General features: G+C 45.0%; 1 protein-coding gene, 1 non-coding gene and 1 pseudogene across 2 annotated transcripts in view; 2 read left to right on the top strand and 1 right to left on the bottom strand.

Moving 5' to 3' along the window:
- The window catches only part of LOC119181180 (uncharacterized), a 767,515-nt gene that overhangs the window by 266,949 nt on the left and 477,683 nt on the right, over window positions 1-22,883 (bottom strand). The window lies entirely within an intron of this gene.
- LOC142774565 (pyrokinin-1 receptor-like) overlaps window positions 1-22,883 on the top strand; it is a 387,277-nt pseudogene that overhangs the window by 189,326 nt on the left and 175,068 nt on the right.
- LOC119181950 (5S ribosomal RNA) lies at window positions 6,634-6,752 on the top strand. Its single transcript, XR_005111238.1, has one exon. It is a non-coding gene; the product is annotated as a 5S ribosomal RNA (ribosomal RNA).

Here is a 22,883-nt window from a genome sequence, read left to right as displayed (position 1 = left end):
GTGTTTACCATGGTGTTCATTTCACATGGCACACATTGTGTCTCGCATCACCATGGCCACGGAGAAGTGTAATGAGCGGTTAAAAGTGTTTCGCAATGCGTTAGTCACAGTTGTTGTTCTCGACAAACAGGTAGTTACAGACATCACAGCTGAAGCCTAACTGCCGCTGAATAAGCTTCTAGCGAAAGCAGGTGGTCGTTCCGGCTAACGTGCTCCCGTAAACTCACATTAGATAGTTTTAGTACTGCGTAATGGTGCTACGTACGTATCACGCAAGCACCTTGCGTTACGTGGCGTCGTTTGCCACTAATCGGCTTTTAGTACGCCGTAGTACCCGCGTACGTAACGAGCGTAAAGCGTGTTGTGTCATCTGGTAGATCAGAATAGAAGCACGTGTTGTTGACAGCCAATGTGAGCCAATCCAAGTGTTATAGCCAGATTATGGCCATATTTTAAGCCACAGAGCCGGTCGGTGCTTGCCTTCGATGGCGCCATTTTGCAAAACGAAGTCTCGCGCTGTCGCGAACTTGTTCGAGAGCGGCGCGATCACCTCATACGTACGCACGCACGCATCTCATGCGTGCGTACGTAGCGGCTGCGTACGTAACGCGATACGTGCGCGTTGCGGACTGCGCATGCGCACTACGCAAAACGTGGCGTCCTTACGCACGCAACGCTGCTACGTACGCAGCGTACGCAGTACTAAAACTCTCTATTGACGCTGTCGCGCCTGCAACGGTGCTACATATAGTTCGACGCGGTTACAGTGCAGCGCGGCGTTGTGGCGGGCGTTTGACATCGCGAGCTAACTGGGCTGTGTGGTTTGCAGAATCTGCCCCCGCCACTGATTCTTGCATTCTAGTTCATGGTTTAGCGCGGCTTGGAAGGCTGCCGGATGATCGGTATGCAGCTGCTGCCGGCACTCGACCTCCCAGGCCTCTTTTTGTGCCCGGACTGCGCAATCAGCCCGGCGAACGCAAGCTCTCTATCGTTTCCACTGTCAAGGTTCTTCTATAGAGTTGTCCGTGGCATAACCATGGTGGAGGTTTAATGAGAAACTCATGCGTGCGTGCTCGGCGTCACGGCTGCGACGAGAGGGATGACGTCACTCGCAACGCAGCCAATGGCGCGCGCGCTTGGTTGCGACGCTGAGAATGACGTAACAGGTAGTACCACCAATGGAGACCGCTCGTGACACCGATGCCGAACATTTTTTTTCTTCTAGACATACACAGAATTCGATGTAAAAAGTAGACAAAAAAATAGCTTGCTGATGACTGGCAACGAACCTGCAACCTTCGTATAAGGCATTCGATGATCTGCGAACTGACCATCAGTGTAAGGCTCCTATACCCATAAACTTTATCGGGTTCGTATGCGTATTTAAACGTGGGGCTGTCAGTCAGTGCCGCTAGTGGCCACTACTTGATGTACTTTAGTACGTACCCTTGTTTTGACCATGATGCTCTTAGTTTATTTGGGCAAGAGGGCATTGATAACACTAAGTTGCACACAAAAGAGGTGAATGGGGAAGAAAGAGTACTGAACAGTCGGGTTGCCGTTCGCTTTTTGCAATCGCATCGTGGCTCTACGACGAGCGATATTAGTCAACGATCCCGCTAGTCAACCTCGAATGGCAGTGGAAAACGCCTGTTTTTTTCACGCCGTACTCCATCGCAAGCAACGCACGCAACCAGCGAGGCGAAACACGTGCGACGTCCAAACAAAAGGGACGCTCCGTTTGCATGTCGCCGCGTCGACAGATAAGGATGCCTTTGGCTGCCTGCCATACGCGTGGCCTGGGAGCGCGTTCAATGGGATCGTTAAGAGTGAGCAAAGGCGCGAGAAGGAAGAAAGGCGAGGAAGGCGGCTGTGGGTGTACAGGCGGGGTAATGCCGAGGCGCCAGCGCAAACGGCCTGCGATATTTCTTGTGCGAGAATCGAGTCGGAATCGAAGAGACGCACCCATCCAGCCGCTGCGGCAGCTTGGTAACAATGGTGTCCCATTGCTCGTTTCAAGGTCACGGGTGCAAGGCCTTGCAAGCGAGGGTGCTCCATGGAGCTTTAATGAAAATCAAAATGTCCGAGAAGCGATAATAATATTAATAACATTTATCAATATGAGTGTTGAGCTTTTAGTGTAAAAAACCATCATATGATCAGGAGGGACACCGTAATAGAGGGCTCCGAAAATGTTGACCATCTGTTCCTCTTTGTCGCATTTCGCCTTCGTTGAAATGTGACCGCCGCGATGGGAATTGAGCCCGAGACCTTCCCGAGCGCCGTAACCACTACATTTTCGCGGCTGTCTATAGGACAAGCGAAGAGAGGTAAATATTCTAAGCGTGCAAAACGTATCTGATACTTTCATTGATATGTGGGGTTTAACGTCCCAAAACCACCACATGATTATGAGAGACCCCGTAGTGGAGGGCTCCGGAAATTTTGATCACCTGGGGTTCTTTAACGTGCACCGTATCCGATACTTTAAAACAGCACTTTCACATCGCTACTACTTGGACACACTTTTGTGGTTGGAGCTCTATTACACTGCCCTGTGGTTCAAATGACCATGGGATCGGGTCTCCCACGATGGGACGAAGGGATGTAGTTTCAGCGCTGCCTCGTAGCCCTGCAGGATTACCCAGAGCTCGCAAATAAGAAAAATTGCAATAGAACTTTTTGAAATTAAAAAAAAAAAAAAAAAACTCACGGGGTCTCTAATGCACCTGCCTAAATTGACAACAAGGCGAAATCCCTCATCCATTTATTCTTAACAAATGCGTTGACAAACCCTCTCCTAAACAAAGAGTTCCTATTTATACACTAGAGGGAACTCTGGCGCTAGGGTCTATGGAATCTGCAACAACGCGTGGCGCTTCAGCGAGCATAGAAATTATGGTTAGTACATATATTTGCCTAATCTTCACACTTAACGTTCCATTTGGCTTCATATGGCTTAATTGAAGCTGCTTTGTCACGAAACAACAATCGGCAAATGTTCAGCAATTAAGCTTCACAAGCTGTATCTTTTAGACTTACCATTTCAAATCGGGTCCCAATGTTCAAAAAGAGTTTTTTCTCTCCTTTGAAACAAAACACAAACGCAGCAATATACGAAACCACAAGTGCGATTCAAGATGTGGAATTACAAAGACTAGGTGAATGCATATACTATACCTATAATCCCTGTGGTCGCTGAACGATAGTTGCTGTCTGAGACGCACCTGGTTTGGAGATGCCCCAGCTCAGGGCCCACCAAGCGACAGCTGTTGATGACGTAATAATGAAATCACAATGCCGTCGCAATTATTTGCGATCTGAGACGTCAAAATGACGTAATTTAAGTCGTCTTCACCGGATGAGTGTTTGCATCACTCGTATAGGCACCGACGGTAGGTTTCTGAGTTTTACGGGGCACTTATGGCTTTTTTTTTATCTTTTTCACCATATTATAATTACAACGCATAACTCAGCAAAGAATAAAGCATTAATTTTGAATAGATTGTCAAAAGAGTAGCCTGCTCTCGCGGGCTCCGGTCATCCATCGCAGAGGATGCGAAATACGCCGCCTGATTTTCTTTGTCGCCCTTGCACAGACATTGACGTGGTGTGTTTTTGTGAAGCAAAAATGTTTCAAAGCCAACGCCCATCCTTTTTTCTTTCTGTGTACTATTCGGGGCTAAGCGCTTCAGATACCTAGCATAAATAAAAAAAAAGTTTAGCCACCTGGTAAGGTAAAGTAACCTAATAAGCATAGTTGGTTCTATGAACTACAACTGTCCTATTAGCGAATTGAAATGTGTTGTGTTAGTGTAAAGATGTTTTCAAAATAGATATTTTCGTTGCACGCAGTTCGTGTAAGTCGGTACTTACACGAACTTACACTAAACGCTTTAAGTTCAAATATCTGTCACCCAATGTGTAAGAGCTCGGTGCCATAAAAAAAAAAAAAAAATGAATGGAGTGGAGTCAAGGGTCAAAACAGACAAAAAACGAAAAGCAGCGGGAACAACTAGAGGAGGAGAACGCACCGTTCTTCTCGGAGTTTCCGACTTCGCCCGATCAGTTGGTCTGCTGGGAGAGACACTAATGAGCGGTCGTACGAACTTCGTGCCCATTGTTTCCAACCCGGTGAGCAGTCCTGGCACCACTCATTAAGACGCTCAATTAGAGAGAGAGCGATGCAGGTGCAATCAAAGACGTGTGATACGGGGTCGGGCACAGAACACGTTAGACTTCCCGAAGGAAGAAAGATAGAACAGAGAAAAGCAGAAACGGAGATTTACCTCTGGGGCGTAACAGAGGCCATCTGGCATGACAGGCCATCGAGTCTTGCCCGGGAGCGAAAAAAGACGCGGATACAGAGAAGAATGGCGTCGTTAGAAGGAAACGAGCTCGTGTAGCAGTGAGAGAGGTACTTGGCTGCCCGTGTGTATTGCAGGGAAAGCTGCACGCTAACCGAGCCACTCATGTGCCACTTTACGTTTGTTGCTTGGAACATCAGAATAGATACCGAAAAAAGGGAAGCGAGGAACAAGCGAGGAAGTGAAAGAGAGAATAAGAGGCTCGAAGAAGAAATGGCTGAACTGTTAAGTAAAGAACAGTAAGTGAGAGATGCAGGGAATATTAAGAGTAACGAGGAATTAAGAAAAAAATCAAGAAAAAACGAATATGGTCGTGCAGAGGAGAGCCAGCATCATAGGGGTGCTCATTGGGCACTTTCTTGACAGTGGAAAAAATTATAAAACTTTTCTGAGTAACTTCTGACAGTAAACTGATAATCGAGCTGTTGGGTGAGGACTATTGGAAATCTTAAAGCACATTATTTAACGAATGAGCGATGAGGCGAAAGAGGCGGAGATAGGGATTAGGTATAATAAAATCCCGAGCGAGAACAAGAAGATGGGTAACGAGATCTTGAAGAGTTCTACGTAACAAAAGCGTTTTGATATAACTGTGACCTTTCTAGCCATACTTATACAACTTTTTGTAGAGGGGGGAAGAGAGCGTAATAAATGATTCCACTTATTCATCGACTTAATGTGTTCAGGCTTAGATTGGCTGGCTTTAAATGATATAAAAGCTTCGTACGTTATCACTGAACTTTCCGTATGATAAAATTATTGTTTTAAAGGCTTTCGAGACAGCTCTTATAAGACAGTCAAATATGTAATACTAGGCTAGGACGCATTTTAAAAGGGTATTAAAAGGTGTTAGGTATTCTTTATTTCCATATTAGCACCAAAATTGATTAGTTATAGCGTAGCTAGGTAGAAAATGCTATGCTATTCAACATAATTATCTTGAGAATAAATTCATTCTCTCTATTTCGGCACAGACAAAATTACAAAAGACCGTCTGCGAAACGATCGTTGGCCGGTACTATGCAATAAAATGCCTTTGCGTCAGATATCGATTACTAATAATTTAATTTATCACAATTCCGCTATAATTGAGAAGTTTAATAGAATGTAGAAGACGTAGAGAAAACGAAGTCATGGTCGCGTGTTGAGGACTGCAAAATGTGTTATGCAATGTGACAACAAGTGTGCTTTGTAACAGACTGCCTTGTTGGTGAAAAGAATAGAAGTCGTCTTATAGCATACTGTGCAATTAGGCCGCCCACCTGTGTTATAACAAAAATCCACACTCACACAACAAAAGCTGGATGAGTGGCCTTTCAGAGCCTTTTTTTTTAAACACTCTTTGGGTAGCTGCTGCAAGCACACTTTCAGGGTACCTATTACATCATTAATCATTGTGCATTAGGCAGGCATTCACTATTCCATTTCTCGTTATTCTTTGGAGAAGCGTGGTACCTGCGGCACACTTTCAAGAAGGTTTGAGCAACTTTTTTTGTACCGTGGCTGGCGAAAAAATAATGCCAGAAGCTTTTGTAATCCCCAAAATCCCCCTAAATGGTTATGCGCCACTGTTATTAGGTTATTAGCGTTCGACGACCCATTCGCCGCACGACTTGCATTATGGGACACCTGGTTACTCCTTTGCTATTTTACAATGTTTTATAACTAATATTAACGCAATTTCTTTCCCGACACCAACCCGGCTTAAGGCCAGTTTGCAAAAGAACTCGAAGCACAGGCGTAGCTCAGTGGTAGAATACCGGGCTGGCACACAGGGAACTCGGGTTCGAATCTCATTGTGTCGTTGTGTTTTTATTTACTGAGATTTTTAATGTATGCATTAGTAGTTATGGACATTGGTGGTGGCGGACAACAACAGCGCCACACGCAACCCTTATTGGGATCTCATAACAGCTTTCGCTGTGATAAACAAATATCCCTTAGGCATCCATCTAACCTTACTCGAAGACACGATGTAATGACACAGGTCCTGATTGTGGTCACTGTGGGTTGCCAGAAACGCTCGAACATATATTTTGCGATTGTCCAGCATATGCAAGCGAACTTCAGCAACTGATATCTTTGATTGGCCGATATATTAGTCGACCATTAACCGATGAGGTTGTGTTAGGTCCTTGGCTTGACGCCAGCCGCACACATGTGGTTATACGAGCCGTCATCGCTTTCTTAGAAGCCACTGAACTGGATGCACGTCTGTAGAGTTACCCAGCCTAATAAGAACATATCATCTCTCTACCTTACCAATGCCATCGGTCATACCATGCTGAATGCGCCGGTTCTCATCTGATCACCGAAGCTAAGCAGCATTGGGCTCGGTCAGTACATGGGAGGGAGACCACCTGGGAACACCGAGTGCTGATGGCACCTTGCCCCGCCGCGGTGGTCTAGTGGCTAAGGTACTCGGCTGCTGACCCGCAGGTCACGGGATCAAATCCCGGCTGTGGTGGCTGCATTTCCGATGGAGGCGGAAATGTTGTAGGCCCGTGTACTCAGATTTGGGTGCACGTTAAAGAACCCCAGGTGGTCAAAATTTCCGGAGCGCTCCACTACGGCGTCTCTCATAATCATATAGTGGTTTTGGGACGTGAAACCCCACAAATCAATCAATCATCCCGCTGTTCCATGGAACCGCGAGTCATAACACCTCAAATAACCTGGTTGCGCCCTGCCTCCAAGATTGTAGGTATCTCGCCTGGTTTCGCACAGCGACCTCTGTGATGAGCGCGCTTTCGGTAAAGCAATAATGTCACGCGATGGCGTCATCATGCGACGTCACAATATATATGGCGACTTTTTAAGGCTTTTCGCCTTAAAAAGCTACAAATCGAGTCGTTCCTATGGAACTCATAAACGAGAAGTCGCAAACCTACTGTACAATGAAAACCACAGGACTTTGGCCGCAACCGATATTGGTTGCTGTAGATGATGGCAACAGGGTAAATAGATGTCGCAGGTTCATTGAGTAATTTTAGGTTTGCTTACGTGTAGTTTTTTATTTGCTTGCTGATTAACGCTGATGTGTTCTCTTTATCTTTTTTCAGGTAAGCAATCCTCCTGAATTACCCCTTTAGGTAAGCGATTCTTCAGTGTTTGGTGTCTGCTTAGAATACGTTGACTATGATTGTCTGTTTCTAAATTAATAAAACTACCTCCTGCGTCGTTAGGTAAATGAGGTGATAAATAGTTATGGCTTCATTATTTCTTGCGAAAGAAGTTCGACCGCTCGGGGACTGTAATGCCAATGCCTTCGGCATGTAGATTTGTATATTCAGAGTGTTCAATACAATCCAGGGGGCTTCAGATTCACTGCAATAGTAGGTAAGCATGTTGTCATGACTTAAACTTCAGTGTGCATTATAAACACGCCTATATAACCGAAATGTATAAGAGGCGAAGCACTCAAAACTTGGAACATTTAGATACTGAGCAATAAATTATGTCACTCGGAAAGTTTTACTAAAAACGTGCTATTGCGATCCCAAAACAGTCTTTTTGTGCGCAGTTTCGTTGGTGGTGTCTGCTTTAGATTCTTAAATAAGTGATATACTGTTGGATATAGTGTTGGATAGGAGCACTATAAATCTAAAAATGACCATGACGTTAAAGTTATCCTTGTATCGTTATGTGTGATTTGATTTAGATTAGGGGATAACATTATGTCTAATAGTATATCGGTGTTGGGCATTTGCCACTGTACACCTGGTTCTGACATTTTCGTGTGGCTAAGGTAAATATAGAGCCATAATTAGCCCTACTATTCTGCATACATTGGTGCACGAGAACGTGCCGAATCGGTCAACAAGGTCACAGGAACCCCAGCGTGGTCGATAAGGCGTTCTTTTAGCGCGACTGGGGGAGTAGCCAATGATCTGTCGCAAGAGGCAGACACGAGCCGAATTGAAAGCGTTGACTGCGACGTCTAGGAGTTACCTACGAAGGAGCATTCGTCAAATGGCGCAAACCACAGGGCGTGTTCAAATGAATAAAGATAAACCAAAAGGAGAGGCAGACATTCTGCTACAATTCTGTTTGCGGGGGCGGCGTTTCGCATGACGAAATGGCTTCTGCCGTCTGGCTCTTCCATTGACATGCAAGCTATGTCGTAGCCTAGCGGCGGTATTGAAATTCAAATAGAGAATTTCGAGAAGCGTCGGTGCCATGCCCTACGTTTAACGTTAAGTGAAAGAGAATGTTAAAAAAAGGAAAACTAAAAAAAATAGTGGGGCATTCTGAAGTGAAGAAAAGGCTCCACCCACTATTATATATAAAAAGCTTCGTTTTTTTATCTATACGTGAAGGGAAGGAAGATAGATGTCTGCAGTAAAGTCATAAAAAAAGCTGTGCAAGAAGGAGCAACTTCCTAACGTTTCTATTAGAGTCAAAGATGGCTTCTTACATGCTTGTAATAACGGGTTGTACAATAATTGCCAGAGGAAAATTATAGGGCTTTGTGTCGCGAATGTTCAAGGTGAGTCGTAACGAACACCGTATAAAATAAGAGCTGTAGATAAACTTTACCTACTTAAGATCAATTTAGTGCAAAGAAGAGTAACCAAATCAGCTTAACGAAAGCATCAGCACTTTTTGAGACGAAGGCAATAGGCAAAGAAAAACAGAAGGACAACCTTTTTTGTGACGTTCAATAAATAGCGTCACTTTTCTTGCACGCAGGACCAGCAAGCGCTGATGTCTGAGTGATTAATCATTTAGGTGTCCTTAATATCAGCGAATCACGTCCAGTTGATACGATATGTGGGGTGTAACGTCCCAAAACTACGATATGATTATGAGAGACGCCGTAGTGGAGGACTTCGGAAATTTCGACCACCTGGGGCTCTTTAACGTGCACCCAAATCTGAGCACACTGGCCTACAGCATTTTCACCTCCATCGAATATGCAGCCGATGCAGCCGGGATACGATCCCGCTACCTGCGGGTCAGCAGCCGAGCACCTTAGCCACTAGACCATTACGGCGGGGTGAATCACATCCAGTTAATGGTATAGTACATGAAGTGAATAAGTGTATTCTTCACAAACACGCTTGCACACACACGCACGAACACTCTCTCTCACACACACGCACGCGCAGACCATACACATAAGCACGCACACGTACACAGATAGGCACTGCGCCGTGCTCCCGACCGGGTTGCAGAAATTAGGTGCCTTTTCTCATCTTCTAACCACTACCACCACCACCACACAGACAAACACACGCACAAACACACAGAAATATCGGCACGTTGTTTTGTGAGGTGCACCTTCCCAGTGACAGTAGCTGTTGTCATGAACACAATTATAAACGTAAATAAATTAAAATAATAAAGTATAAAATAAATACATGGCAGGATTAACCAGGCAGGAATAAATCGCACTTTAAGGTGTATTGGCTGAGCTAGTTTCAAGCTTTCAGGCCAGCTGCAGCTGTAGCTCTTACCTTCATTGTTAGCAGCGCGAAAATCACAATCTCGGGAATAGGGACAGATGGTATGTAAGCATTTCACACAAGTGTGTTTTTGTCAAATAGTTTTTTTTCTTTTGCCTGTTTTCTGTTGTGAGCAGGTGTTGTGTCTTTCCAGGTGGCAGTTGCCAGTTTCCTCTTCCCTGTTTCCTCTGTGTCCCTGTGTTTCCGTGTATGCAAATAATAATAATAATAATAATAATAATAATAATAATAATAATAATAATAATAATAATAATAATAATAATAATAATAATAATCTTCTGTTCAGTTAGTGTGCAATGCATGGCGCCTGCCGAGAGATGGCGTGACAGCATATATGGGCCAAAATCATGGACGTTCGTTAGTAAAATGCTGAAGAATAATTCAATACTTTTGTAACTTTGTTCTCCCCGAAATTGTTTGCTTGCCTTAGCTACAATAGCAAGTAGAAATTATTATTTGGTGTCACAATCTGTATTTAAATAATTTTCAAGCATCATCATGCCATGTGTCAACGTTTACATTGTCGCTTTTCAACGCTACACAACAACAAAAAATAAATAAAGGAAAGCTTATTTGGAAGCCATAGTAGCACTCTTGGTATATGTTACTGCTTTATATTTTTTATTACAAAGGCTTGTATTTATAGACATTAATGCTATGGTAGCATCTGATATTTCACAAAACGAGTTTCTTTTTATTTTAAGAGAACAAAGCACCCACTTTTCGGAGAAAACCTTCTTTAATTGACTGCTCACAGCTAGCTAAACCTAACACAGATTTCATACATTTTTGAAGGCATGCCCATAATTAATTCATTATTTCAATACCATGCCACATTTATGGACTCTATACGGTTAGCGATCCTCAGCTCGAACAGAAATCTAAATGGAAGCAACAGAATTACGTACATTAGCGCCTAAGCGAGAAAACAGTCGCTGCACATGTCGGCAGACATATAAGCAAAGATAGAAACGCAGGCTACAGAGGAACGGTGACAATGTCGAGGAAGGCAAGGCACCCAAATAATTATACAAAAGTAAAAAAAAGAAAAAGAAAACAAGCAGCGCTGGTGGCAGTGGTTCACTTCAATGGTGATAATTACACAGGCGGCGCTATTAGCTGTTTTCCCAGGAGCGCACTCATTCGGGTCACTTACAAGAAGTGTTATTTTGCAAAACTTCCTGACTAATCAAACATATCCGCTTGTTTCCCCGTTTTCCCTTTTTCCGTTTCCTCTATTATGTCTGCTTAAATACCTGTTGTTGTATTTACTCCTTCATAGTATTTGTGTCGGAATTTTTTTTTCTCGTACAAACAACATTTCATACTACACTTAAAATCTCTCTCCCGCTGTTTATTGTACAAAAACAAGGCAAGAAATAATAAAGAGAGGCTGAAAGCTATGCGATACACAAATAGTGCCCATGATTTAGATACGCTGTTCAACGGCCTCGCCCATGCAATTAAGGACGCAGTGTTGTTTACCACCGTCCCGCAGCGACACAGTTTACTTTTTAAGCGTGACGCCCGTTTGCGAGTAAGATCCAGAAAAGTACATGCAGTCGTAAAGAATCGCTAGTCGCCGCAACAAAGGGCGGCTTCTGTCACCATCAATTCGCCCCGGGACTGTGAAGATAACAGATGGAGAAATAGACGGCAAGACGGATGGTGGCGATGCGGGAAAGTGGCAACTTTATTGCGCACACTAAGCGAATCGCTTCCTGCTAAAAGAAGTCTAACGTCGAGAGTAACGGTTGCAGGTGCCCAAAGAAATGGTTAGAAATGTTTACTATGCAGAGTAGATTCTGTGCAGTCTCAGGCTTCATTAATACTCGAATTTCTCAGCGTAGCCCCAATAAATGAAGAAAAAGCTAGTGGTGATGTTACGAGACTCAACACTCGACTACACGACTATATTTATTCGGTACAGTTGGGTTTGTGCCAGGTATTTCCGTTTCATCGTTTCATCGTTCCGTAGTTCTTCAGCAGTGCACAGACGGAAGCTTTATGTTAGGCAACCTTGAGTAAAGTCTGAAGTTTGTGCCAACACGAAAGTTTTTGCATGTAATTATGGGGTTCGTAAACACTGTCTTCTTTCGTTCTTGGTCGACATGCTCACATTACAAATGCAGATAAGAGCTTCGAGAAAATAAGAAAAAGTGACAGGATGCAGGTGTGAGCTTGAAGTTTGTTCGAGTGTCATTTGTTTACACTCACTGTTTACTTCCGCAGCTCAAAAAGGTAAAATGTAGGGCAAGAACAAAATGAAACATTGCTATTACTGCTGCCACTACTACTAACAACCACGACGACGACGACGTCAACAACAACAACAAAACAACAACAACAGCAGCAGCTCCCCGTTACAATATTAGTAGTAATAATAATAAAGTCTTTGGGGAATTACGTGCGCAAATTTCGATATGCTCATATGAGGCACAGCATATAGTGAAGGCCTCCGGTAAATTCTATACCACGCTGTTTTTGACGTGCCTTAAGCCTAAGTGTCACACAACCAGAAAGAAAGAAAGCCGTTTCATCTTCTTGAACTGTTGCCACATGAAGCGCTCAACAAAGAAAACCTTTTTCTTGACTTCAGCGTTCTCAACAAGCGTGTCAGGTTTCGTCACGCCTTCGTTTGTATTATGGTATTCAAAAGCACGGATCACAGCTGCAGGCATCAAACGGCCAACGCAGTTTACGCCTTACCGAACCTCACATCGCCTGGGAGAAGTAATATTCTTCTCACTGGTTCAAGCTATGGATACTTTAATTAGCGTTCTCGTGTTGCAAGTAGCTTTACCGCACCGAAATAAACATTGAAATAAAATTGAAATATTAAAGTGGAGCTGCATTCATTTGCAGACGAGTATTTCAATAGAGCACCCTTTTGAAGCCAACACAATCATATTGCAAATCAAAAACAGGGCTGTAGTATTACCAGCATTATTTTGAAGAAGAAAGCCTTAAGTGCCTCATGAAACGCGGAAATTTACGTCAGGCGTCGGCGTCAGCAAGATTGAGGCAAACAATCATCATCACGTACTGACGTGGCGTCACATAACGCGAATGTCTGAGATGCAGCCGTGGCGTCTCTGATATCCACAGGGAGTTACGTAAGGCCATCTTCACATGACATTCGAGAGAGAGAAAAGGAGTACAACTTTTTTAAAGAGTCCAGTGCAGACGCAGAGGTTGCTCCGCTCCACTGGGCTGGACCTTCCTAAAATTAACTAGAGGTGAATCTCGCGCTGCGATCGTTCAGCGACACTGGGAATGATGGCAGTACACGGATTTGCCTAGTATTCATGCTTGCGGGCCTCGAATGCACTTGTGGCTTCGTTTACTGCTGCGTTTCGGTTTCGTTTCAATTGCAAGAAAAAACGGTTATAAGTTTCGTCAGCCGATTTGAAATGGTGACCCTTAACGGTTAAAATAGTCAAGTGCAAGTGTTGAACATTTGCTGATTGTCGTCTCATGACAAAGCAGTCCCAAGCCCCGTGAAGTCAAATGGAGCCAAAAGTACGAAAATGTACAAATCCACGTACTACCCATTATTCCCATGCTCCCTTAAGTGCCGTGCGGTGTACCTCCCATATATACTTGTGCCATAGTTCCTACTAGTGTATACGTAGGAAACTCTACGCTCGTGGGGACCGGAAGGTCTAGCCTAACGGCCCTGTCGCGGGTGCACTAAACGGTCAATATGTGGGTCTGGAAGGTTTAGGCTGCGCAGAAGCGTTTCCCACATGATGTTATCGCTAGGTCAGAGGTGGGCCTATCTCAGAGGCAGTGGAAAGACAGGTGAGAAGCAGAAAGCTTGCGATGCTTCGTATCTTAGAGGCTGCGGTGAACCAGGTTAGGAGCAGAAATATTTCTAACGAGGGCGGTGGACGATCAATGCATCGAAAGAGAAGAGAAATAGGATGATTTTCGCCTTCGAGTAGTCCTACGTGAACTCAAAGAGACGCAGTGAGTTCATTGTTTTCATTGTTTTTTTTCTGTTTGAATGTTTTTGGCGTACTGTCACGTCTGCTACATCTGACTTGTATTACATCGAACTCATAGACGCCATCTATTCATACTGTACCTGTCGTGGCGTATATAAATTTTATGTGCGCCTCAAGCAACCTCTAAAATAAGTCGTTTTCGAAGCGTAAAATAATTATTATTTGAAGAAGTCGTTCTTAATACCAAGATCGCCTAAAATCCGCTGGACTGGTCCCATGTCTTCTCTATAAGTCGGATATGCTCATTACAATGTCGCTGATGACAAACACGACTTAGTTTGGAGGCTGTTTGTTACGACAACGGTCGGGCCAATGATGCTCTAATTGTGTGAGCCAAATGATCTCGCGAAGACAACGGCGTCATGCTCCGGAGAATGCTTCGGTGATGACGCCACTTCCATGCACCTGTTCCATTAGCGACGCCCGATCGGAGGCGAGCCGCGTTGTCGGTGCTGCCGGGTTAATTCAGACGACGAGTCAGTGTATTGACTTGCGTGGCAATTTGAGCGTAAGACGCTTCGCCCTCCCAGGTTCCGCGAAAACACGTCTCGTCTCACTCTGAGCGCTACCGCAATGTTGGCACTGATCCATCGTCTCAGTCTTTTTGGATTAAATTAACTTGCGAAAGAGCTGTAGGTGCAACCATAGACGTGCAAGTAAGCAATGGCAACGCAAACCGAAGAAGCCTGGTTATCTATCGAACAACCATGCACATAACAGCAGTCAAGTAACCAACTTCGCCATTACAATAACCAGTGTCACCAGTGGGTGTTACGTGCTCTGTTCAGCGACTATATGTCGCCTTCCGAGATCACGCACACATTGACTGTAAACGGGTAACTATAGGAGTTCCACGTCCCTTAAACCCGATATGATCACGAGGAAAGTCGTGTTGCGGGGCCCTGAAAATATCGATGTCGGGGGGATTCTTTGACGGTCATCTAAATGAAAGTACGCGAGCCACTAGCCTTTAGCCTCCGTTGCCTTTAGCGGCCGCCAAGCCTGGGATTCAATTCAGCGGCCTTCGGGTCAGCTGTCACGTACCATACCCATTAGACCAGTGCGATGGTTGCGTAGGGAGTCGAGAGATAAGTAAGTTACACGCCAAACAAGTGCTTGAGTCTTGTGAACTTTTCCCGTCTCTATATAAATCAAACGTTGAGCCACAGAAACGAAGACGCACTACAAATAAAGATATACGAGAGCTCTGGTGGTTTGTGTACACATTTCCTTGTCCTGCGTCTGTTTTTTTTCTTTGTGCTCCAAGTTTTATTTCGACATACAGTACCTACTCGACTTCTTAACTTTCCTGTTCTCCGAGTCCTAGGTTTTTCCCGAGGTATGCAATAGAGTAGAACAACCGCACACAGGCCGATCGCAGGAAGGAACACACAACGATACTTTCTAACAAAACCTAATTAATTTCATGTGGCATGCATTTGCACTGATCTGTCTTTTCAAAGGGCGTTCTTTTACTTGGACATACGAACCAGTCTGATCAAATGAGTACGCTTACGTCACACATGCGTCCAACCTGAGAGATTTTTACAATTGCTGATTTTCCCCAAAATAAAAAGCCTTTACGCTTATATATTTCAATTATTACTGCTGCCATCGAAGCATATACCTATATCTTGCCACACTAAACGCTCGTTGAAATGAGATCATTTAGCAAAAGGAAAAAAATAAACAATTGTTCTGGAACTCGGCTGCTGACCCGCAGGTCGCGGGATCAAATCCCGGCTGCGGTGGCTGCATTTCCGATGGAGGCGGAAATGTTGTAGGCCTGTGTGCTCAGATTTGGGTTCACGTTAAAGAACCCCAGGTGGTCGAAATTTCCGGAGCCCTCCTCTACGGCGTCTCTCATAATCCTATAGTGGTTTTGGGAAGTTAAACTCCACAAATACATACATAAATACAATTTTTCCAGAAATGAACGCAACTACAGTTGCGTTCATTTCAATTTGCGGACACTCTGAAAACAGCTTGGAAGACATGCCTATAGGCATGTCTTCCAAGCTGTTTTCAGAGTGTCCGCAAATTGAAAACAAAGCCACTTACGTATCTGTGTTCTCACTCAATAACTAAAAGAAATAAACAAGTGTCCTAACAATTTCCTGAAATGCGAAACGCTGGTACGAACGCAGAGGGAGAGATCCACGCTCGCATCTTCAGAAGAAAAAAAAACAATATACCCCAGCTCTGAAAGTTGGTTCTACAAGCTGACGGTCCTCCACAACGCTAGCAATACCTCCCTCGCTGGCAACCAAAAACCAAAAAAGAAGCGAAACTAAAGAAAGGAAAGGAAAAATTAATTAAGTGCAAAAACAACAAAACAATCAATGACGAGTGGACGGCTGTGGTCATTGCCTAGGCTCAAACGTCACGCGTACGGCCACACCGACCACTCTCCAGAGAACACCGCGGGGTGGTCGTTACAGCTTCTCGCCAGCTGCTGGGACTTGGCGAGACAAGAGCGTTGGGAATTACCATTGACAAGAACTGAAAAAAAAAAAGCGGGCAAACCGCACACTACTCGACTGTGCTTCCCTCTCCCCGCCATGTCTCTCTCACTCCACGAACGAAGCAAGAAGACTATTAGCAAAGTTCGCTGCACGTTTCGCCATCCGAGGCTACTGCGCGAGATATTCTGTTTTCCTGTTTTCACGACTCTCAAGCTTTCCCCATAGAATTAAGGGCGAAGTCTAGCGCAGTTGGTGTTGTAAGCGTCGCCTCGTGTATAGTTAAGCGTTTCCACATTTTATTATCCGGTTACTGTTTTATTCGCACTGCTATGTTTTGAACCTTCTACGCACTTCTACGCTTACGGTTATACTGTACGCTTACTGAAAGCGACATGTTACTAGGAAAGCCCTGTGCCGAACATTATAACGCTAAATAGTTACAGTGAAATAACTTATTATACCGAAACTTACCGAAAAAAATATGTTGATGCTACAAGAACGGATCCCTACCAGCATTTCGTATTGACCATGATTGGCCTTCCCAGTCCCATAATCAACAGAGAATACAGCTTGTGTGGAGGAAACACTCAAGTAATAGAAACAGTAAGGAAGGTATAATGGGCCTACACAAATGGTAAATCATCACTCGTAACTTGCCACCGTCTATAAAGCGCGAGATGTGCAGTTATGGATTTCGCAAGTTCTAACATATGAGGCAAATCTTGGACAACCGCAAAAAAGTTCGACAAGAAGCTCAGGACCATTCACAGCGCAACTCAGCGAAAAATCACAGCCTCAACAGAAGAGAAAGAAAAACTGCGTAATAATCGGACATCTAACTGTGTTGGCCGCTACGCTAGTAGAAATCAAGCGGAAAAACATAAGTAACTTCGTACTAGTGGTGCCAAGAGGTAAGGAAGGCTGGAGCCTCGCGGCCTTTTTTGTTTTTGAAAGACTATAGCATTTCTTGGGAACCTTCGACGCAAAACTTTTTTTCTTATCTTTTACTTTTTCATCTATTTCGGTCGTTTCATCTCTTCGCTCAGTCTTGTATATCTCTAATTATGTGTTTATCTTACTTTTTCTTTCTGCCTCAATTTATTCCTCTTTCTCGCCATTTCTATCTGTTTCTTCCCTTTTTCTTTATCTCTCTCTCTTGCTTTCCACATTGCTTGTTTGTTTCCTGCTCCTTTATATCTGTCTCTTTATATGTATTTTCTATTCGTATTTTTTCTCTTCATGCCTTTATCTTTCTCTATTTCGAATTATTTCAAAGCAATGCCATACGTCGTTTTTCCTACTTTATCTTCAGCTCACCTTGTCTTCCCTTTTGCACCACCTTGCCATAGTATGTGTGTGATTTTAAATGAAAAGAAGAGACAAGTGACCCCATAACTGTCTCTCAAAGGGGGGACACCTCAACAGTAGCTCACGAGGGGTGAGGGTAAAAGCGGATTAAAAGGATAGGAGTAAAAGGTAAAGAGATAGATAGAGAGAGGAAGAAGGGAGCGATGCGCAGGGACAGCGAACGACAGAAAACGACGGAAGTAAAGAGGAGATGAAGAAAACGGACACGGTCGTAAAAGTCCGAGGATGGGGCACCACTCGGCAAGAGCTCTTGTCGGCGTCAGGAGATGGCGTCGGGCGAGCCCAGTCGGCCAGAGCTGCGCTGTCGTCGGAGATCGCGGAGCACGACCGGCCGGCACTAAATCCAGAGAGCGAGTTCTGCCATGGTATGCTATGCAAGGCTGTGCAATCCAGCACTCGTGTTGTCAAGTCTTACTTTGTGCTTCGTCTTAGCCCTGTTCTAATATGAACGCAAACCAACTAGCCAAACTCTCCCTTTTGCTCAGGCTGCGATAACCTTTACCAACGCACCTGGATAGCCGAGTCGCAAAGATCGAGGGTACGCGGGATAAAATCCCACGTCACGAAGAAATTTCTTACCATGAGTTTTAAAGACGATAGTCTTTCTTCGGGACCTTCAACGCAAAAATTTTGGTCTGTGTGTACACTTGTCTGTTTGTCCACTCTTAACCGCCCCGGGTACTTGAAACAGCCGACCCCATCTGCAGCGCCCACCAATGTTGCTCAAGCTTTAACGTTCATACTTGTGCAATTAACAATTTTAAAAGCAATTAGTTTCCATTTCTGGGACACCATAACAACACGTATATATACTGCATGTGCGTCTTTTAGTAGAAGAAGCATGCATAAGTAATTTTAAGGACCGTAGTGCTTGCCACGCTGGGCTAACCATGCAACGCTTGCACAAAAAGGCGAGTGCTTCCAACGCTTTGCTAAGACGAGACGGTGGTGGCACCTACCCGTCGCCTTGCGTTCTACACCTTGTCACCTCTGAGACGGGCGCGCACACCCGTCTCGGAGCCACGCGCTTCGTTTTCCGAGAAAACTGCCAGATGGCGCTCATGTCTCACTTTTGACGTGACTCTATGCGCTCATTCGCCTCCGCTGCACGCTCGAGGCACTCTAACGTAGCACCTCCAGAATTTTATTCACTGCTTTTTTTTGTTGCGCAAAACATCAAATAAATGTCTTGTTCACTCTCTCCACACGCAAGACTATCGTCTTTCGACGGCATTTGGAGATTAACATGCAGATACGGGGCCATTTTTTTTTGTTTCCTTCTTTTTATATGTTTCTGCTGCTATATCGCTATCTGTATTCATTGTCTCGCCCATCAGATTTATTGCATCCCTGCAGAGGCCGAGTCGACGCACGTGTTCGGTGAGCGAAGCCGAAGACGAAGCAGAGGACACAAGGAGATCGTGCCATGATTTGCGGTAAGGCGCCCGGCAGGAGCAGTCGCTCATCGCGTCGACTCCGTGTTTTCTGGATGTTTCGCGGCGGAAATCACCATATCCAGCGTATTTGTCGTTACGAATCGACGCCACAAGTCATCGCGACCATCCTGACGAAAAATTAGGTGGGAGGACTTGCATTTGACCATTTTATGTCCGTTTTTGTGTTCGCTGCGCTGGAAGAAGAGCCACCTGCATAGCGTTAGCCGTAGACACCGCCGTCACCGCTGCGACGCAGCTAGCGTCGCGAGGAACCACGAAGAACGTGGCACCGTTTTTTCTTCGCGGTGTGCCGACAAGATGCCGGGTGAAGACTTCGAGGGCTCGGCGCCCTACAGGTACGAGGTTCCGTTATCAAAGATTTGGCTAGTACGCGACCACTACGGTGGTTGGTAGCCATCTCCACGAGCCTTATGCTCGTCCAAGTGCGTTAAACCACATGAGTGATACTGCAGGACACAATGAAAAGCCTGGGGGCTTACAGGTGCGTCCAAGCATCATAAAGCCGGCACGTTTGCAAATTCACAACCGCGAAATGGCTCAAGCGAGCACAGCAGCATTGGAGGACGATGAAGCTGAGAGCAAGAAGCCTCGCTTAGAAGAGAATCCTCTCGACGATAAAACGCCAACTTATCACCTAAGTGATGAAGAAGACATGGGCGAAGATGAACCATTTACGTTGGTTACTTATAAAAAGAAACGAGCAGAGGGTATCCCAGTCGTCTTTCGTCCAACAGCTGAAGGTGCTAGCTTCTGGAAAGTGAACCCCAATCGAGTGTCAGCTGAAGTAGTTTCCGCTGCTAAAGAAAAAGTGCAGTCATTCAGAACGACCAGAGATGGAAGCTTTAGTGTCAGCGTTGCTGCCTTAAGTTCAGCTAAGCGACTTCTGATGCTTTCAAATGTAGGTGGCCTTTCATCCCAGAGTCATACACTCGGAACGTTGGGAAAGTAAAACATGTTCCTCTGCAGTATTCAGACGAACAACTCCTAGAGTACTTGAGAGATGCAGGGGTTATATCGGCGCGACGGCAAATAAAATACTACCGCCAGGAAGATGGAGGAGTAACGACGCGTCCACTTCACTCAGTGATCCTGACTTTTCGAGATGGCCGCCCGATTCCAGGAAGAATCTACTTAGGATTCACCAGTCACCCAGTGGAAGAATATCTTGGTCCAGCACTTCGGTGCTATAACTGCCAGCGATTCGGACACATGGCGAAAAGTTGCCGTAACACACGCCGGTGTAAGATCTGCTCAGAAGAACACCATCATAAGGAGTGCAAGTCTGTTCTTCAGCCTAAGTGTGCAAACTGTGCAGGTAATCACGCTGCCTCATATTCAGGCTGCCCGCAAAGTAAAGCTGCTACAAAAATGCGTCAGCATGAGCTCATCCATGGAAGAAAACCGCGCCCCAATGAACCATCTCCAAACCTTGAGATTGTTCATCCTGTACGTGATCCACCTCAGCGGCCACCGCAACAGCAGCCGACAAGCACGCCAAGAGAACCGCCAAGAGAGACGCCAAGAGCACACTCGAGAGACCACTCACGAGAAGTACCTTCAAGTAACCCAACCTACGCGTCAAAGCTACGAACGCCCACGGGACCTCTGCCGGAAAGTAGCAAAACCGAAAGTGCCAGTGTTTGCCCCAAAACGCCACGTCATTCTCAACAGGCCTCAGAAAATCAACCATTCAATGGAGACCGTGCCTCTGCATCAGTCATGCAATTGATTCTGCCAATGCTTTTCGCAGCACTTAAGGCAATCCTGTCTGCTTTACCGGAAGCAAACAACCTGCCAGAAGTAAAAGCCCTGCTGCCTCTGGAAGCACTACTGTGTCAACAGTCCGGGTCAAACCTGCGACAAGTAGCATATGAATAAGCGCTACAAAGATGTCTCCATATACCAGTGGAATGCCAATGGTCTTCGAAGGAAGTGTGCTGACTTCCGTAAACTCCTTCTGCAGTATAACTTTCCAATACTTTGCATCCAAGAGGCAAGAATGAATGATGATTTCCGCCTCTCCAACTACGTGATATATAAGTCATCTCGTCGAAGTGGTCCTAGCAGAGTACATTTGTGCGTCAGAAAGGACCTACCTTCTCATCAAGTTAACTCAAGTGATTCGGACTTCCCGGAATTCGTCGCTTGCAAAGTGTCCTTTGGTGAGCAGTGCTTTACAGTGATAAATTTTTACCTACAACCTTCAAGCCGCATTTTGGTGGAAGAGCTAACAAATATCTTCAACATTTCTAATTCATATACGTTTATACGCGGAGACTTTAATGCGCACAACATAATCTGGGGTAGTGATCGATGTGATGCACGTGGGAACATTGTTGAGTGTGCCGCAGACAAATGCAATTTGACAATTTTAAATGACGGCTCCCCAACTTTTCTCCGAGGGCATAATTACTCTAGTTGCATCGATGTAACCTTGTGTTCCCAAGATCTAGTGAATGGTGTGGTATGGACGACGGATGTAGAAACACGTGGAAGTGACCATTTTCCCATTCTAATAAGTCACCCCTACTTGCGAAAAGACGACACCAGACGCTACAGCAAATTGACGAACTGGAAAGCTTTTCGGCACCACATAACAAACCAAAATAGTGAACTCACGACAGTTGAAAGGTTTACTGAATTTCCGCAAGATAATGCGAATAAATGTACAAAGAAAGTCCCGATTCCAAAAGACTATGCTGCAGTCGATGGAGAGTATGAACATCTAAGAGCCATCAGACGACGTTCAGAAAGGGCATATCGACGCAGCGGAAGTTTAGAAGCATACAAAAATGCACAGAAAATCCACAGTGTAATGCGCAGACGGCTAAAAAATTTAGGTAAACGACGCTGGCGTGATTTCTGTGGCACGCTCTCTCCCCACACACCTGTTCCAAGAATTTGGCTTGTAATTCGAGCACTTAGTGGCCCTGTATCACAGAGCTTCCCATTTCGTGCTCTTGCTGTAGCTTTGGACAAACCGGAAGCTGTGGTAGCAGATGAATTTTGTCAACTTATCAGTAGGCCCGCCGCATCACAATGTGCCTTATTTGATAATTCTGTTGCATTAGCCAGCCAGAAAATTAATGCTTGGTTTTGGGCCGAGCATCCTCAGCTAGACCCTGTATTTACGTTAAGGGAGCTGCATTGTGCTATAGCATCATGTCGTCAAAAATCGGCCTCTGGACCGGACGGCATTACGTACAATATGCTAAAGAACCTTGGGCCCACAGGCACAACTATTCTCTTAGATATTTACAATAATCTATGGACGCAAGAAATTGTACCCGAGTCTTGGAAGTCTGCTCGCATCATTCCGATCTTAAAACCGGCTAAGACACCCTTGAACCTTGAATCCAATCAGTCTGACAAGCTGTTTATGTAAGGTAATGAAAAAATGATTGATGCGTGACTTCAATGGTGGTGCAACAGAACTGGTGTATTCTCCAACTACTTGACAGGATTTAGGAAACAGAGATGCACAATGGATGCAATACTGGACCTAGTAACGTATGTAGAGCATGAACGCGCCTGTGGTAGTTTGACGGTCGCAGTGTTCTTGGACATCAAAAGGGCTTTTGACACAGTCAGTCACACTCATGTTCTGCTGAGTATGTTGGAACACGGACTGTCCGGCAGGTCTTTGCGGTGGGTATCCAAATTTTTATCAGGTCGTAAAATATTCATTCAGACAAGCGAAGGAAAAAGTGCAGAACACGACGTCAGACAGGGAGTGCCACAAGGAAGC

The sequence above is a fragment of the Rhipicephalus microplus genome, chromosome 10 (genome assembly GCF_043290135.1).
Source record: "Rhipicephalus microplus isolate Deutch F79 chromosome 10, USDA_Rmic, whole genome shotgun sequence".
NCBI lineage: Eukaryota > Metazoa > Arthropoda > Arachnida > Ixodida > Ixodidae > Rhipicephalus > Rhipicephalus microplus.
The sequence above is the reverse complement of the archived record's forward strand: the minus strand, read 5'-3'. Positions and strand labels throughout refer to the sequence as shown.